General features: G+C 44.2%; 1 non-coding gene across 1 annotated transcript; it reads left to right on the forward strand.

Annotated features, from left to right (window-relative positions):
* Nucleotides 1-19044: 19044 nt before the first annotated feature.
* Nucleotides 19045-19118, forward strand: TRNAN-AUU (transfer RNA asparagine (anticodon AUU)). Its single transcript has one exon. It is a non-coding gene; the product is annotated as a tRNA-Asn (tRNA).
* Nucleotides 19119-19772: the final 654 nt, after the last annotated feature.

The following is a 19772-nucleotide window of genomic DNA, read 5'->3' on the forward strand; positions in this document are numbered from 1 at the left end:
CCTGCGGGGCAGACTCTGCAGGCCTGCACATGGGAAGGGAGGTCTCTGGCCACACGTACTCACCCTTCTGCTGAAGCCCCGCTGCTGTCCCCATCAGCGCTCTCCAGCGGGGAGCGGGGCCAGGATGAACCTCAACCTGTGAGAACTATCTTCATGATCAAGAGATCTCATATGCAAGATAAGTATGTGTTGGGATAGGGCTGGGGAGGGTGGCTGCTCGGGCACACCCCCGTCAAGTTAAGGAGATTTAACTGAGGAAGCACAAGGGAACTCTCGTCTGGGGACAACAACTGCAGGGAGACCACATCTTTTCAGATGAACATGGGAGGGCGGAAGGCTGCCTAATACTGAAGCACCCTCAGACATTAAACCATATGCAACAACTATTGCAAGCATTCCTGGGGGAAGGTCTGCAGCAGACGGATTTGCATACGGTGATGTCATCCAAGCAGTGGGCCAAAGTTGGCTGGAACCCTCATCTGTATATGAAAAGAGAAAAGGGGCATGCAGGGCATGGCGGCCTTTTGCGGCGCTTGGATAACCCCAAGTTTGCATTAAACACCCCCACCCTCCTTTGGTGTGGGGCTCATGTTGGCCATGCCCAAGCCCCTGAAGCATTCAAGCTGATTTCTTGCAGCAGCTGGGCACTGTAACAGCTTCAGAGCTGCTCTACAAGACAAGTAAAAGGGTGTGGGCCCTGCAGCACCACCTGTAGTTTGCATACACACATATATAGGACAGCATCTCTTATATGCCCCAGGGTCAATAAAATAGTATCCTTGTCTAGGCTATCCATCCCCTCAGATAAGGTATTTGTCCATGCCGCTACAGCACTACACACCCAGGCCGACGCAATTGCCGGTCTGAGTAAGGTACCTGAATGTGTATAAATGGACTTCAGGGTAATCTCCTGTTTGCGGTCAGCACACTCTTTGAGGGTAGCCGTATCCTGGGACGGGAGGGCTACCTTCTTGGATAAGCGTGTTAATGCTTTGTCCACCCTAGGGGAGGATTCCCATCGTAACCTATCCGTTGATGGGAAAGGATACGCCATAAGAATCCTTTTGGAAATCTGCAGTCTTTTATCTGGAGATTCCCAAGCTTTTTCACATAACTCGTTCAGCTCGTGTGAGGGGGGAAAGGTTACCTCAGGCTTCTTTCCCTTGTACATATGTACCCTCTTGTCAGCGACGGGGTTCCTCTGTGATGTGCAAAACATCTTTTATTGCCATAATCATAAATCGAATGGATTTTGCCAATTTTGGCTGTAACTTTGCATCATCGTAATCGACACTGGAGTCAGAATCCGTGTCGGTATCGGTGTCAACAATCTGGGATAGTGGGCGCTTATGAGACCCTGACAGTCCCTGCAACATAGGATCAGGCATGGGTTGAAACCCTGACTGTCCCAAAGCTTCTGCCTTGTCTAATCTTTTGTGCAATGAGTTTACACTAGCATTTAAAACATTCCACATATCCATCCAATCAGCTGTCGGCGGAGACACCACATTCATTTGCTCCCGCTCCTCTCTAATATAGCCTTCTTCCTCAGACATGTCGACACACGTGTACCGACACACTTCACACACAGGGAATGCTTTTTCTGAAGACAGTTTCCCCACAAGGCCCTTTGGAGAGACAGAGAGAGAGTATGCCAGCACACCCCCCAGCGCTATATAACCCAGGAATAAAACAGTAACTTAATGTTTGCCCAGTAGTGCTGCTGTATGTAATTTGCGAATTATGTGCCCCCCCCCCCCCCTCTTTTCAACCCTCTTGTCTAACGTGGTATAAGCAGGGTAGTGCTGTGGAGAAAAAATGGCGCTGGTGAGTGCTGAGGGAGAAGCCCCGCCCCCTCGGAGGCGGGCTTCTGTCCCGCTTAAACTGTAAAATTGGTGGGGGCTTATACATATATAAAGTGCCCAGCTGTATATATGTTATATTTTTGCGAAAGAGGTTTATATTGCTGCCCAGGGCGCCCCCCCTGCGCCCTGCACCCTTACAGTGACCGGAGTATGTGAGGTGTATGGGAGCAAAGGCGCACAGCTGCAGTGCTGTGCGTTACCTCAGTGAAGATCATGAAGTCTTCTGCCGCCTCTGAAGTCTTCTTTTCTTCTCATACTCACCCGGCTTCTATCTTCCGGCTCTGCGAGGGGGACGGCGGCGCGGCTCTGGGACGGACGGCGAGGGTGAGATCCTGCGTACCAATCCCACTGGAGCTAATGGTGTCCAGTAGCCTAAGAAGCAGGACCTTGCAACTCAGAGAGTAGGGCTGCTTCTCTCCCCTCAGTCCCTCGATGAGGGAGTCTGTTGCCAGCAGTGCTCCCTGAAAATTAAAAACCTAACAAAACACTTTCTGTCAGAAAGCTCAGGAGAGCTCCTGAAAAGCACCCAGTCTCCACTGGGTACAGTATTGTTTTCTTTCAAAAATCCACTTCATTTTCGTTACCCTATTATTAAAATGGTAATTGACAAAAACAAACTACATTGTCACCAGAAGAGCAATACAAAATGTACAAGTGATATATTAAAATCATCTTTCCAGCTTGAATTTCAATGATTCATTGGGTCAACAATTTTGTGAGAAACATCTTCACCCTTAAATATAGATTTTCTTAATTCCTTACCTGTGTGCTAATTAGATATCACCTTGTTTTCACATTAAACAGACTTCCACATGAGAAAGCAGCAAGGGTGCAGTGGCGTTAATGTTTCCTGGTGTCAACCTGTATTATTTCAGTAGACATTGAAATGAGGATACATCTTGCTGCCTTTCCAATGAAGCAAGTTTAATTTAGTAATAGGTGAAAAACCATCCCTACAAAGGTGTTAATCAGAGACTTGGCTTTGTGGACACTTTTCAGAGAACAAATTTGTTAGCATAAAAATAAAGCCAGAAAATGAAGAGCTGTTTAATCACGCAATTTGATTTTTTTGCCAGCATATTTCTTTTTCTCTGCAACCCACTGCTAAATTGTGCTTCCTAGATGTTTTTATAAAATCACTGAATCAAATCTAACTCTGATTACATCAGAGAAGGCCAGGTACCCTACACCATAACAGGGGGTATGAAATTTGACTTGTCTACTTAAAGATCACCAAAATCTGATAACAAGGTCAATTACGTCCCTGGGTGGGATTGAACCACCAACCTTTTGGTTAATAGCCGTACACACTAACTGATTGCGCCACAGAGACACTTTGCAGAACAACATACTGACAAATGCTAATAAGCATTCATCTAAAACGTTTCCTAGAAAAACTTAAAAAAGTCAATAATCTGGAGAGTTTTTGTAAGATGTTTCTTCTATCAACCAACGAAGAAACACATTGGTACTTTCCCATGATGAGTGAGTGCTTCAGGATCTCTTGCACTTACATGTGCAGCAGAGTACAGCAATGGAAGCATGCTGGGCCCATAACCCAGAGGTAGGCAGATTGAAACTATCCTCTGCTATATGCATTTTTTTGTTTGTTAATTAAAGTAATCCAAAACTGGGATTGATATTTTGGCTCTTTTATTTTTACTTAAAGTACAATAACTTTTACCATTTTAATTTGTTTTAATAGTATATTGACAGTATTGTTTTCTTTCAAAAATCCACTTAATTTTCTTTACCCTATTATTAAAATGGTAATTGACAAAAACAAACTACATTGTCACCAGAAGAGCAATACAAAATGTACAAGTGATTTATTAAAATCATCTTTCCAGCTTGAATTTCAATGATGCATTGGGGCAACGATTTTGTGAGAAACATCTTCACCCTTAAATAAAGATTTTCTTAATTCCTTACCTGTGTGCTAATTAGATATCACCTTGTTTTCATATTAAACAGACTTCCACATGAGAAAGCAGCAAGGATGCAGTGGCGTTAATGTTTCCTGGTGTCAACTTGTATTATTTCAGTAGACATTGAAATGAGGATGCATCTTGCTGCCTTTCCAATGAAGCAAGTTTAATTTAGTAATAGGTGAAAAACCATCCTTACAAAGGTGTTAATCAGAGACTTGGCTTTGTGGACACTTTTCAGAGAACAAATTTGTTAGCATAAAAATAAAGCCAGAAAATGAAGAGCTGTTTAATCACTCAATTGGATTTTTCTGCCAGCATATTTTTTTTCTCTGCAACCCACTGCTAAATTGTGCTTCCTAGCTGTTTTTATAAAATCACTGAATCAAATCTAACTCTGATTACATCAGAGAAGGCCAGGTACCCTACACCGTAACAGGGGGTTTGAAATTTTGACTTGTCTACTTAAAGATCACCAAAATCTGATAACAAGGGAAATTAGGTCCTGGGTGGGATTGAACCACCAACCTTATGGTTAATAGCCGTACATACTAACTGATTGCGCCACAGAGACACTTTGCAAAAGTCCGTACTGACAAAGGCTAATAAGCATTCATCTAAAACGTTTCCTAGAAAAACTTTAAAAAGTCAATAATCTGGAGAGTTTTTGTAAGATGTTTCTTCCATCAACCAACGAAGAAACACATTGGTACTTTCCCATGATGAGTGAGTGCTTCAGGATCTCTTGCACTTACATGTGCAGCAGAGTACTGCAATGGAAGCATGCTGGGCTCATAACCCAGAGGTTGGCAGATTGAAACTATCCTCTGCTATATGCATTTTTTTTTGTTAATTAAAGTAATCCAAAACTGGGATTGATATTTTGTCTCTTTTATTTTTACTTAAAGTACAATAACTTTTACCATTTTAATTTGTTTTAATAGTATATTGACAGTATTGTTTTCTTTCAAAAATCCACTTCATTTTCTTTACCCTATTATTAAAATGGTAATTGACAAAAACAAACTACATTGTCACCAGAAGAGCAATACAAAATGTACAAGTGATATATTAAAATCATCTTTCCAGCTTGAATTTCAATGATGCATTGGGTCAACAATTTTGTGAGAAACATCTTCACCCTTAAATAAAGATTTTCTTAATTCCTTACCTGTGTGCTAATTAGATATCACCTTGTTTTCACATTAAACTTCCACATGAGAAAGCAGCAAGGATGCAGTGGCGTTAATGTTTCCTGGTGTCAACCTGTATTATTTCAGTAGACATTGAAATGAGGATACATCTTGCTGCCTTTCCAATGAAGCAAGTTTAATTTAGTAATAGGTGAAAAACCATCCCTACAAAGGTGTTAATCAGAGACTTGGCTTTGTGGACACTTTTCAGAGAACAAATTTGTTAGCATAAAAATAAAGCCAGAAAATGAAGAGCTGTTTAATCACGCAATTTGATTTTTTTGCCAGCATATTTCTTTTTCTCTGCAACCCACTGCTAAATTGTGCTTCCTAGATGTTTTTATAAAATCACTGAATCAAATCTAACTCTGATTGCATCAGAGAAGGCCAGGTACCCTACACCATAACAGGGGGTATGAAATTTGACTTGTCTACTTAAAGATCACCAAAATCTGATAACAAAGTCAATTACGTCCCTGGGTGGGATTGAACCACCAACCTTTTGGTCAATAGCCGTACACACTAACTGATTGCGCCACAGAGACACTTTGCAAAAGTATATACTGACAAATGCTAATAAGTATTCATCTAAAACGTTTCCTAGAAAAACTTAAAAAAGTCAATAATCTGGAGCGTTTTTGTAAGATGTTTCTTCTATCAACCAACGAAGAAACACATTGGTACTTTCCCATGATGAGTGAGTGCTTCAGGATCTCTTGCACTTACATGTGCAGCAGAGTACAGCAATGGAAGCATGCTGGGCCCATAACCCAGAGGTAGGCAGATTGAAACTATCCTCTGCTATATGCATTTTTTTGTTTGTTAATTAAAGTAATCCAAAACTGGGATTGATATTTTGGCTCTTTTATTTTTACTTAAAGTACAATAACTTTTGCCATTTTAATTTGTTTTAATAGTATATTGACAGTATTGTTTTCTTTCAAAAATCCACTCTAATTAGCACACAGGTAAGGAATTAAGAAAATCTTTATTTAAGGGTGAAGATGTTTCTCACAAAATCGTTGCCCCAATGCATCATTGAAATTCAAGCTGGAAAGATGATTTTAATATATCACTTGTACATTTTGTATTGCTCTTCTGGTGAAAGTACACACAGCTCCTGGTATTTCCTTGTGGTCTCCCATCCAAGTACTAAAACCAGGACCAACACTGCTCAGCTTCCATGATCAGGAGAGATTGGGCAAATCCAGTGTGCTGTGGCTGTAGATGAGCTGGTGGTTTCTGTTACAGCTCTTCTACTTCTAACTTCTGGTACATAAAAGAATACATGTAAAAATTAAATGTACCAAGAAAATGGTGTTGGTAGTTTAAAAACACCTAAAGAATCTGATACTACCAAGCAGTCTCCCATCCATGTATTAACAAAGTCCAATACTGCTTTGCTTCAAAAATCAAATGAGATTGGGCATATCCAGTGTGGTGTGGCTTTAGATAAGCTTTGTGGTTTCTGTTAGAGCTCTTCTACTTCTAACTACTGGTACATTAATGAATATGTATAAGGTTGTAGTTTATCCAATATGCCTTTACTACCTTACCTTTCAACCCCCCCTCCCTCCCCTCTTCTCCTTATAGCTTCCTTAGTTCTCTCCTCCTCGTGTGTGCGTTATTTGTTTTCTCATACGTCCTAGAGGATGCTGGGGTCACATTAAGAACCATGGGGTATAGACGGGATCCGCAGGAGACATGGGCACTTTAAGACTTTCAAAGGGTGTGAACTGTCTTCTCCCTCTATGCCCTTCCTCCAGACTCCAGTTTTAGTATTGTGCGCAGTGATACTGGATGCACTACAGGGGAGCTCTACTGAGTTTCTCTGAAAAGACTTGTTAGTTTTTTTTATTTTCAGGGAGGCTGCTGGCAACAGTCTCCCTGCTTCGTGGGACTTAGGGGAGAGAAGTATGACCAACTTCTAGTGAGTTCAATGGCTCTGCTTCAGGCTGACAAGACACCATTAGCTCCTGAGGGTGCTGATCGCTGGGTACGCCTAGATGCACACTCCCGCAGCCTGCCGTCACCCCCTTACAGAGCCAGAAGACAGGTGAGTAGCAGAAGAACAGAAGACTTCTCTTCAGTGACGGCATTCTGAGGTACCGAGCAGCGAGCGGAACGCTGCGCGCCATGCTCCCACACAAACACAGGCACTGCAGGGTGCAGGGCACGGGGGGGGGGGGGGCACCCTGGGCAGCATAAATTCCTCACAAAAGGCTGGAAAAAGTGGACATTAGTGCCTGGGCACTGTCCTTACCCCGCTAGCGTAATTAATTATTTCTGAGCGGGACAGATACGCGCCATTACAGCGGCGGGGCTTCTTCCTCACCTCACCAGAACATCTTTAGAGCATTACAAGTCTATCACTATAGAGTTTATTATTTCCCAGACTGTGTACTTTTGGCGCTGGATTGTGAGCTGAAAAATCCTCTGTGTCCCTCTGACAGATTTACTGACGGTCTGTCCCCCATAAGCCGGTGTGTCTGTGGGTACTTGGTATATGTGTGTCAACATGTCGGTGGCTGAATGTTTTTCCCAAGAGGAAACTATATTAGGAATGCAGACATATGATGGTGGCCCTGTTGGCACCACCAATAACTGACTGGGTAAATGTTTCAGTAATATCAGAGTAAGGTTGGATAAATCTGTGTCCCAGACACAGACGTAGAGAATAGATGTGATATTCATGGCTATGTTTCTTTTCCCTCAGGCCCCGCTGGGTCGCAAAAATGTTATTTTGCCCAGTTACTACACACTGATACTGACACGGATACTGATACTTATGTCGACCATAATGTTTCCTGATTAGATCCAATATTGGCAAGGAGCATTCAGTACATGATTGTGGATATTAAGGACATATTAAAATCACTGAAGACCCTGCTGTTCCTGACAAAGGGGTCTATATGTATGTATATATAGATATATAATGAAAGCTGATGTAACGTTCCTCCATCTCTGTTTGAGAAAGTCTGGGCCAGCTCGACAAGATGGTTTCAAATCCCCAAAAGGATTCTGGTTGTTTATTCATTTCCCGCCGCGGACAGAATAAAGTGGGAGTCACCCCCTGTTCTGCACGGGGCCCTGTCACAAATCCAGCGGATCGTATGCAGGAAGCTACATTATTTCTAGTTATGTAACCACGGGTACATTACTTAGACCTGCCATTACATGTGCATGGGTGAGTAGTAGTATTCAAGAATTGGTCGAATACCTTGTCATCCGATATAGATACCCTGGAGAGATGGGATACTCCTTACGTTGTATCATATCAAGGACACTGCAGCATACTTACGTGAGACTGCAAGGGATATAGGACTCTTGAGTTCACGGGCCAATTTCATGGCAGTGTCGGATAGGAGGGCATTGTGGATTCACCAAGAGAATGCTGATGCTGACTCCAAGAAGAAAGGGAGTCTCTTCCCTATGAAGGTGAAGCCTTGTTTGGTGACTGCCTAGTTAATTTGATCTCGGCAGCTCCCGCAGGTAAGTCAACCTTCTTGCCCTATGTTCCCTCCCAACGGATGAAGACGCATCATTATCTGATGCAGTCATTTCGGCCCAATAGATATGCAAGAAGTTAAGATTCCCCTTTCTTTGCAGGTAGAGGAAGGAGAAGAGAGAAGAGGTCTGCATCCTCTTCAAGATCGCAGGAGCAGAGATCATCCTCTGCTTCTGCCAAATCCACTGCATGACGCTGGGGCTCTCTTGCAGGAGCCCGCACCAGTGGGGGCACGTCTAAAACTCTTCAGTCAGTTCTGGATTCATTCGGACATGGACTCGTGTGTTTTACAAATAGTGTCCCAAGGGTACAAACTGGGGTTTCAAGATGTTCCCCCTCACCGATTGTTCAAACATTAAGTTACTGTGCTATTCCTGGGTTATATAGCGCTGGGGTATGTGCTGGCATACTCTCTCTCTGTCTCTCCAAAGGGCCTTGTGGGGGAAATGTCTTCAGTAAAAGTATTCCCTGTGTGTGTGGTGTGTCGGTGTGTCTCCACTGGGTACAGTATCAAACTGAGGTCTGGAGGAGGGGCATAGAGGGAGGAGCCAGTGCACACCCAGAACTAAAGTCTTTCTTAAAGTGCCCATGTCTCCTGCGGAGCCCGTCTATCCCCATGGTCCTTACGGAGTCCCCAGCATCCTCTAGGACGTTAGAGAAAATAGGATTTTAATTCCTACCGGTAAATCCTTTTCTCTTAGTCCGTAGAGGATGCTGGGCACCCGTCCCAGTGCGTACTGTGTCTGCAGTTATTAAATGGCCCTTAACTCCAGAACATTTATGTGGAGATGAAAACATCCAAGGAAGACTTGACCATCTTCCTTGGATGTTTTCCCCCTGTGTGACTGCTCTCCAGCCTCGGAGGGTTGCATCCGTGGTCCCTAGGATCCCGTCCTGGATCCCGAACTATCGCCCCTCTAGGTGGTGAGAACTGTGCAGCCACCAATGGAGTGAGAGTCTGGTCTTGGAAGACAGGATTATCCTCCGGTGCATGTGTAGGTGGGATCCGGACCACTTGTCCAACAGGTCCCACTGGAACACTCTGGCATGGAACCTGCCAAACTGAATGGCCTCGTAGGCCGCAACCATCTTCCCCAGCAACTGAATGCATTGATGGATTAACACTCTTGCTGGTTTCAGAATTTGTTTGACCAGACTCTGGATCTCCAGAGCCTTTCCACTAGAAGAAAACCTCTTCTGTGTCCAGTATCACTCCCAAAAACAACAACCGCGTCATTGGGACCTACTGCGATTTTGGCAAGTTTAGGAGCCAACCATGTTGTTGAAGAACTGTCAGGGAGAGTAGATGTTTTGCACCAACTGGTCCCTGGATCTCGCCTTTATCAGGAGATCATCCAAGTACGGGATAATTGTGACTCCTTGCTTGCGAAGGAGGACCATCATTTCCGCCATCACCCTGGTGAAAATCCTCGGAGCCGTGGACAGACCAAACGGCAACGTCTGAAATTGGTAATGACAATCCTGAATTGCAAACCTCAGGTAGCTTGATGCAGTGGCTAAATGGGAACATATAAGTAGGCATCCTTTATGTCTACCAAAACCATGAAATCTCCTTTATCCCCCGGACTGGAGATCACTACCCTGAGAGATTCCATCTTGAAATTGAATTTCTTTAGGTAGAAATTAAGGGATTTCAGATTTAAGATTGGTCTGACTGAGCCGTCCGGCTTCTGGACCACGAAGAGGCTTGAATAAAAACCTTCTCCCTGCTGACTAAGGCTGATTTGAACAATCGGTGAGGGGGAACATCTTGAAACCCCAGTTTGTACCCTTGGGACACTATTTGTAAAACCCACGAGTCCAGGTCCGAATGAATCTAGAACTGACTGAAGAGTTTTAGACGTGCCCCCCACTGGTGCGGGCTCCTGCAAGAGAGCCCCAGCGTCATGCAGTGGATTTGGCAGAAGCAGAGGACGATCTCTGCTCCTGCGATCTTGAAGAGGCTACAGACCTCTTCCCTCTTTTCCTTCCTCTACCTGCAAAGAAAGGGGAATCTTAACTTCTTGCATATCTATTGGGCCGAAATGACTGCGTCAGATAATGATGCGTCTTCATCCGTTGAGAGGGAACATAGGGCAAGAAGGATGACTTACCTGCGGGAGCTGCCGAGATCAAATTAACTAGGCCGTCGCCAAACAAGGCTTCACCTTCATAGGGAAGAGACTCCCTTTCTTCTTGGAGTCAGCATCAGCATTCCCTTGGTGAATCCACAATGCCCTCCTATCCGAGACTGCCATGAAATTGGCCCGTGAGCACTTGTGCCCGGTGTAGGATTTTTAAATATGTGTAGTTTACTGTATGCAAGGGTTTAAAACCTTTTAGGAACTGAGATCTAAGGTGTATTACATGTAGTTTAAAAAAAACAAAAAAGGTTTATTTTATGGCAGTAGTTTCCAAACTGGGGTTCTTGCACTGGTAGCATAGTTTGGTGGTCCAGGACCAATTAAAATTATTTATACTTTTTTAAATTGGCAAAACCATTCCCTCACAACATAACTGAACCTGAGGATGACATGCTATAAACACAATTTACTTAATTTTATATTTTTTTCTGAATTTCTCAATAAAAAAAACTTTGGCCTAGGGGTGCCGTGAAACAAATTTTGATACTCTAGGGCAGGGGTGTCAAACCCATGGGCCGCATGCCGCCCCCAATGCATCCTTTTGTGGCCCACAGGCCGGGGTCCGGCAGGGGTCCTTTTGTGGCAGGATCACCTTGCTTAGAGCGAGGGCAGGAGAGTGCAGCCAGAGTCTTTGCTTTCTATGTGCGGCACCATCTTCCCGAAGAGATCACCGGGAAGATAGTGCCTCTTCCACTGGCTACAGCACAGGTATACTGGGGTGGGGTAGCAAACTGGGGGCCCCAATGGGCCCCTCCAGCAGTCCCTCTACCAAAACACGTCTTTTGGTGGTTTTGCGGTGTTGTTATAACTACATGGTGACGATACTGTAGCACAGAGATTTTCAACCATTTACAACTCACGTCACACAGAACAAGATTTAAATATTGACAAGGCACACTGAAATATAATGGTGATGCATTGTGCAGTATCGTGTCCTAGGATGTCATGTCGCAGCTTCTCCATAGGTAACGCCTGAACAGGCCCGGTGACAGGGGGGACAAAGGGGACACTTGTTCAGGGCTCCAAGTATTAAGAACAGAAATAATGGGGCCACAGTGCCAATATTGCTTTTTAAAGTGTATCCACCAACTGCTCAATTTAAGCAGGAAAACAATTAACAGGCCAACTAAACCCTCCCCCCTCCTTTTACCCCATCACTTTGTCCAGTCCCTGTGGTCCATACTGTATTGCCATTATTATGCATGTTGCTGTGCTGGCCCTTTTCTGAATGTCCCTGCCACCGCCACCGAAGAGCTGGATAGCCCAGTATGAAAACCACCTGCCGGCCTCACTGACGGTCCGAGTCAAAGGCTCCATTTTTTTTAAAGATCCCTCTGCCGAGTTAAGGGGGGTTGAGGGGGCCCCAGAGATATCAGTGCACTGGGCCCCGAGATTTCTGTTGCTGGCCCTGACCCTCAGGGGCGTATCTACCCCTTGGCCAGGATGGCACTTGCCAGGGGCACCATCCAGCTGTGCCAACCGTGGCTAAGGGATAGAGTTCTGCAGTCTCGAAAGGGCGCTATGGCAATCAGCGTGGGACTGACCAATTAGACGGTGAGGGAAGGATACTGAAATTGTCCCAACCCTGTTACAGTTTGAAACGCCCCTCAACTGCTGTCCACTGCTTCACTCCTAGCTCTGCCCCTTTGAAATTATTAATCCCTACCCCCCGGTAGGCGGAGTTCTCCAGGCCCATACTCAGGAGTCACCACTGCTGTACATTATGTGCCGGTTGTAGAGGCAGAGCGGGGAACATCAGAGAACGCCACAAATTACACAGTGGGCAAGGAGATGGCTGGAGACAGCTGCACAGCCATGCCTTGCAAGTTCGAGAGAGCTGTTGAATTTCAGCACTTCAAGTCAGAGCCTGCCCCCTGCTGCCCAAGCAGTCCGTGACAGTTAGTGTCGAGGAGGGGGGGATTTGTGCATGTGTGCTATCAGTGTGTGTGTGTGGGGGGGTGGAGGATGTGTGTGACTGTGAGGGAGCTGTCAGTGTCAGTGGGGAGAGGAGCAGGAGGGAGTTGTCAGTGTGTGGAAGTGATGAGAGTTGTCAGTACTGGGGAAATGTGTGTGTGTGTGTACTAGATTTAGGAGTGTGTGTTTGTGAGAGGTTTCAGTTGGGGAATTAGAGTTCATACAGTAATTAAATGTTTTCATATTGAGAACTACATCTCCCAGCATATACAGTGTGCTGGGGATGCTAACAAGCTTTATTTAAAAGTTTAAAAAACATTGCTTTTATGACTGCAATGGTTAAAAAGGGAGAGCTATAAATCAATTTATCAGTGAATGATCGCAGTTTGAGCTGTTACATTTTACTGAACCACCTATCCCTCCACACTCACTACCTGTCCTCAGGATACATTTACCATCCCGGCAGACGGTATACCGGCGGTCATTTGACCGATGTTGGAATCCTGACACCACTTGGGAGACTGGTGCCGGCACACAGACAGCCAACATCCCGAAGGCGAGTATTGGAGGGAGGGTTAGGACCGGGGGAGCGGGTGTTAGGGAAGGCACTAGGAGGGGGGGGGGTTAGTCCTAGCTGCCACCCCCTGAGGGTTAGCCCTATCCGCCACCCCCCCAGAGGGTTAGGATTAGGTATCATGTGACTGCTGGAATCCCGAGCGCCGGATGCCATACCCAACCCCCTTTACTTTTTCAGGCATTTCTATCTCTCCTCTCTCTATGGTGTTCCGATTGCCCACTTTCCCTTGTGCTTTTCTCTCTCTCTCCTTTGTTTAGAGCATCAGTTTCTGTAGTCCACTTTATCCTTATTTTTTCCAGTGTTTCACTATCTCTCTGATGTAATGAGGATGTATGGTCTAGAGGGATCAGTAATGCATTGTACTGTATAGAGGCGTCAGGGATGTAGCGTAGGGTATAGAGGCGTCAGGGATGTAGCGTAGGTTATAGAGGCATCAGGAATGTAGCGTAGGGAATAGAGGCATCAGGGATGTAGCGTAGGGTATAGAGGCGTCAGGGATGTAGCATAGGGAATAGAGGCGTCAGGGATGTAGCGTAGGGAATAGAGGCATCAGGGATTTAGCTTAGGGAATATAGGCATCAGGGATGTACTAGCAGGTATATAGAGGTCAGTGTACTGTATAGAGGGGTCAGTAATGCAGTGATGGTTATAGAAAGGTCAGTGATGTAGTGTAGGGTATAGAGGGGTCAGTTATGTAGTGTGGGGTAAAGAGGGGTCAGTAAAGATACTAAGCTGAAGTACTTAGAACACTTCTTGAATTAAGACACAACCTGCAAGAAAAAGTATGCAATATGGGTGAAAAGGCAAATGTCAGAGGTCTGATACAAGTAACCAGCTCCACACCTTGCACCACATAGCGTTATGTTAAACTGGGATATGTTCTTTTTTGGTGTGTGTGTATGTGTGTGTGTGGGGGGGTGCCAAAGGAAATTTTTGCCATTGGCTCCTTTGGTCTAGAACCAGCCCTGATCACAAAATATTTTTGTCTAAGCAGACTGGACATTGATCAGCGTTGGCTCATTCTCAGCCCCCCGCCCAGCCTCTGCTGCCAACAGACTGCTATTAGCTAGTTAACCTTCTGCCTTCCCTATCTATGACACAGACTGCTGCTAATGCTACCAGACTGTTCCCAGTGGCTTCACACCAACAGTGAATCCCAGCCGATGATGTAGGGCAGCGTGTGGGGGAGGGGGTCAGTTGCTGTGGCTCCAACATGGTAACCGCCAATGGACTGCAATGCTTTATCGAAAGGGGGGGCGCCAGTCCCTTACTTTGCCAGGGGCGCTTGGACCCCTAGCTACACCTCTGTTGACCCTAACCGATACCCCTAAACTAACCATAATTCCTGCAGTAAAAATCCATGTTTCTATGTATATAGGGGGTCATTCCGAGTTGATCGCATGCTGCCGTTGTTCGCTGCGTAGCAATCAGTTGAAAAAAAATGGCTAATCTGTGCATGCGCATGCTCCGTAATGTGCATGCGCATCGTACGGGTACAAAGTCCATTGTGGTTTTGCACTAGTTCTAGCGATTATTCCAATCACAGAACAGGCCACAAGGAGATTGACAGAAAGAGGGCGTTTCTGGGTGGCAACTGACCGTTTTCAGGGAGTGCTTGGAAAAATGCAGGCGTGGCAGAAGAAATGCAGACGTGGCTGGGCATTCGCTGGATGGGTGTGTGACATCAAAAGCCGTCCCTCGGTTGTTAGAATCAACGCACACGAAGTGTAACTACAGTGCTGGTCTTATTTTGAAACGATTTTGCAGGCGCTCTGCTGCTCAAGTGTTCGCACTTCTCCAAAGTGAATATACACTCTCCAGTGGGCAGCGACAATGCGTTTGCATGGCTGCTAAAAACTGCTAGCGAGCAATCAACTCAGAATGACCCCCATAGTGTATTGCAAGAAAATATCTGTAAATCCAATGGTACCGTAAGTGCGGTATATACTCGCACTTCTTTGCGGGGTGAGAACATCTCCCCTAAGTGAAGTCAGCCCTATGAATAGAGTTTGTGTGATCCCTGTGCAGCAGTCACAGAAAGGGTTCATCTCTGCAGTTTGTCACTCAAATTACATTGCTGCATTTTTTTCTAGAAGTGGATCTGAGAGCTGTTACCCGCAGACCAGCTACAATAATTATCCTGGGTACTCACTAGACCAGTGGTTCTCAAACTGCACCCTGGGGTGCCTCAGGACACTTGCAGGGGTGCCTTGGATTGGTGGTCCAGGACCAATTCAAAATATTTATAGTTAGTGTTATAGGCAAAACCAGTGCTGTTGGCTGGCAATCATAACATATGTGCACAAGCAGAAGCAAATCCTGTCCCCTACCAAAGGGCCAGTGCTAGGGTGTTTGGCGCCTCCCTGCAAACTATTAATTTGGGCCCTCTCTCCAATACTTAATAAAGGGACAGTGCGCTCCTTAAAAAAAGAAGGTGTGGTATCACAAGGAAGGGGCATGGCCACACAATAGCACCCCAAATCAAAATACGCCACACAGTAGCACTATCTTATTGTCATTACACCGCATGTAATAATAATAATAATAATACCCACAGTCGCAGTGCCCTTTATACACATAACCACCATATCAGTGCAGCTTACACACATAATGCCAACAGTAGCAGTGCCCCTTCTACACATGCCCACGGTGGCAATCCTTTACATGGCAAATATCAACCTGGTTTTGCCATGTAAAGGATTGCCACTTTAAAAACAAACAATCAAACAAAAAAAAAAAAAAAACAACAGGAAAAAACACAAAATCTCTCACTTTCTGATTCTCACACCCTATTACATTCCTCTCTATATATTTAAATGTTTCTATTACTGTATGTTCCCTCTTCCCTTCTCCAAACTATACACATCAACATTTTTTAGTATTTCCAGGTTAGTTTTGTGATGTAGGCCATGCACAATTTTAGTTGCCCTAATGTATTTACAGCCTTCTGGAGATATGGCTTCTGGAACTGAACACAGGATTCTAAATGTGGCTGTACCAAGGACCTATACAGTGGCATTACAGGTTGAGTATCCCTTATCCAAAATGCTTGGGACCAGAGGAATTTTGGATATCGGATTTTTCTGTATTTTGGAATAATTGCATACCATAACGAGATATTATGGTGATGGGACCTAAATCTAAGCACAGAAGGCATTTATGTTTCATATACACCTTATACACACAGCCTGAAGGTCATTTTAGCCAATATTTTTTATAACTTTGTGCATTAAACAAAGTGTGTGTACATTCACAGAATTCATTTATGTTTCATATACACCTTATACACACAGTCTGAAGTTCATTTAATACAATATTTTTAATAACTTTGAGTATTAAACAAAGTTTGTGTACACTGAGCCATCAAAACACAAAGGTTTCACTATCTCAGTCTCACTCAAAAAAGTCCGTATTTCGGAATATTCCGTATTTCGGAATATTTGGATATGGGATACTCAACCTGTATTACTTTTTTCTGCTACTGGTTCTTTAACCTATGCAAACAAGCATCTGACTTGCCTTTCCTATTGCTTTGTTACATTGCTTACCTGAAATAGTAATACTTAGATAGCTTTCCTCTTGCCATTATAATGCCCTTAATATTATAGTTAGCCTTTGCATTTTTGAGACGTGTATGATTTTGCATTTTTTGGCATTAAATGTTGCCATGTTCTTGACCATTCCTCTAGTCCAGGGGCGGAACTGCCAGAGACAACGGAGTCAGTTGCCGCCGGGCTCCAGCCCTAAAGGGGCTTCCTCCATTGCCCCCCGGCTGTTACGTGCCCTTCCTACTAAATAGACAAAGGCGCTACCAGCAGGGTCTCGCAGTTTGTACATTCCATGCCGTAACACCCTTCTTTCCACCTTCACAATGAAGCTATTGGTACTTTGCAAAAAAAAAAATTATTAGCATTGCAACTCAGCAGATCAATGCAGTGTGCAGCCACACACTCCATATATCTGCTCAGCCACAAAGCTGATTATTTCTTCACAAAGTACAAGGTGAGCTCCAAATAGAATTCTCTAGCTTAGATTATACCTTTCTATGCAAGGGTAAATAGCTCAATTGTTTGACTGCAATGCCACAGGAAATGGTTTGGATCCAAGACAGTGTGACTGAATAATAAAGAAACCTTAAGATGAGTTCATGAATGTTGTATAAGTATTAGTGAGAGAAGGGGTCAGGAGCATGCTAGGCTGCAAAAAATAAGGTAGGCTGCAAGTGAAAGTAATGATCTCCTATATATTTTCCCAGATCTGTCACTCTGTGTGGCTAACTCTGGGGGAAGTCACAGCAATGGGCGGAGACGGCAACTGCAGGACGATACACCAGTGCCAGCAGCAGACCGTAACAAAGTGACAGATCAGGGAGAATATATAGGAGGTAGGGAGGTGGCCATGGTACATGGCTGGCCAAGGGACACTAGCTCATGTACCCCTTTACCACTGAGGCTGGCCACCAAGGATGGACCTGTCACCAGTGCACATGCAATAACCTCTTCTGCTGCCCTCTTTGCAACTCAGATTGCCCAGTGCTCCCCTTCGCTAACAGTCCACAAAGTTTCCCCATCTCACGATCTGCCTCCTCACCCCCACTTTCATCTCTACAGCACACGCGCATATCATACAAGATCCCATCATGCGTACGTAGGTCTGAAATGCAAGAGGGAGGTTGGGGGGAGATTGGCATGCGCCAGCAACACCACACAGCTCACTGTGACCACAGTGGAGAGGCGCTGCAACAGGACAATACACCAACCTCGGAGCAAGGAACTGCGTCGGTCAGGAGGAGAACTATTTCAATAGCATAAAAAGGTTAATGCGTCCCACCCTATGGACACCAGACTCATCAAGTCACTGTTGCCAGAGTCTCATACAATGACTCTGAACCTCTAAGCACACTATTTGACTGTCCACAACCTGCTGTGCCTATTAACCATCTCCTCCACCACCCTCAACACTGACCCACACATCATTCACCCACAAAGATACAATAAAGGTAGTTTGGATAAATTAGCTAAATGAAATGGATTTAACCAATTTATCTAAATGACCATTTTTGGATGTTTTCCAGTGTTTGTGAACAAATGGTCAATTGTAATTTGCTGCCACATATTAGCATAATTTTGTTTCAACTAGAAAAAAAAATTGGACAGATAATCTAAGTGTGGATCCAGTTTAAAGGTCCGTATTCACGGCCCGATTTTGGGGAGAGATGTGTACTGAGCGAACTGCTCAGCACACATCTCTCCCCCCGCTCAGCACAGCGTGATGTGTGCTGAGCGTACGGGGGGTGGGGGTGGCGCTCATTTCACCCCCTGTGTAGGGCATTCTGTGTGTATCCAGCTTAACAGGTGTGAGCATCATACAACTACTGACTTGCGAGTAACTATACAGCAGCTCCATACCTTGTGACTTGAAGAAACACTAGTTAACCCCGGGAATGCTGCAGTCAAAGCAACAATTCCTCTTCTTCAATTACCATTTTAATAATAGGGTAAAGAAAATGAAGTGGATTTTTGAAAGAAAATAATACTGTCAATATACTATTAAAACAAATTAAAATGGTAAAAGTTATTGTACTTTAAGTAAAAATAAAAGAGACAAAATATCAATCCCAGTTTTGGATTACTTTAATTAACAAAAAAAATGCATATAGCAGAGGATAGTTTCAATCTGCCTACCTCTGGGTTATGGGCCCAGCATGCTTCCATTGCAGTACTCTGCTGCACATGTAAGTGCAAGAGATCCTGAAGCACTCACTCATCATGGGAAAGTACCAATGTGTTTCTTCGTTGGTTGATGGAAGAAACATCTTACAAAAACTCTCCAGATTATTGACTTTTTAAAGTTTTTCTAGGAAACGTTTTAGATGAATGCTTATTAGCCTTTGTCAGTATGGACTTTTGCAAAGTGTCTCTGTGGCGCAATCGGTTAGTGTGTTTGGCTATTAACCAAAAGGTTGGTGGTTCAATCCCACCCAGGGACGTAATTAACCTTGTGATCAGATTTTGGTGATATTTAAGTAGACAAGTCAAAATTTCAAACCTCCTCTTATGGTGTAGGGTACATGGCCTTCTCTGATGTAATCAGAGTTAGATTTGATTCAGTGATTTTATAAAAAACAGCTAGGAAGCACAATTTAGCAGTGGGTTGCAGAGAAAAAAAATATGCTGGCAGAAAAATCCAATCGAGTGATTAAACAGCTCTTCATTTTCTGGCTTTATTTTTATGCTAACGAATTTGTTCTCTGAAAAGTGTCCACAAAGCCAAGTCTCTGATTAACACCTTTATAAGGATGGTTTTTCACCTATTACTAAATTAAACTTGCTTCATTGGAAAGGCAGCAAGATGCATCCTCATTTCAATGTCTACTGAAATAATACAAGTTGACACCAGGAAACATTAACGCCACTGCATCCTTGCTGCTTTCTCATGTGGAAGTCTGTTTAATGTGAAAACAAATGTGTGTGTTTTTTTCAACCTGGAAGCCCAACATCGATTAAGATCGATCTTAAATAGACCCCTGGGTTTTAAGGATAACCATGGTTGAGTCCAATGGTTAATTCACATTGACCGAAGTTCTAATTAAGTCACCTGTGCTCAAGCATGATATCCTTAAAATCTGGATTGCAATGACAGC

The sequence above is a fragment of the Pseudophryne corroboree genome, unplaced genomic scaffold (genome assembly GCF_028390025.1).
Source record: "Pseudophryne corroboree isolate aPseCor3 unplaced genomic scaffold, aPseCor3.hap2 scaffold_377, whole genome shotgun sequence".
Lineage (NCBI taxonomy): Eukaryota > Metazoa > Chordata > Amphibia > Anura > Myobatrachidae > Pseudophryne > Pseudophryne corroboree.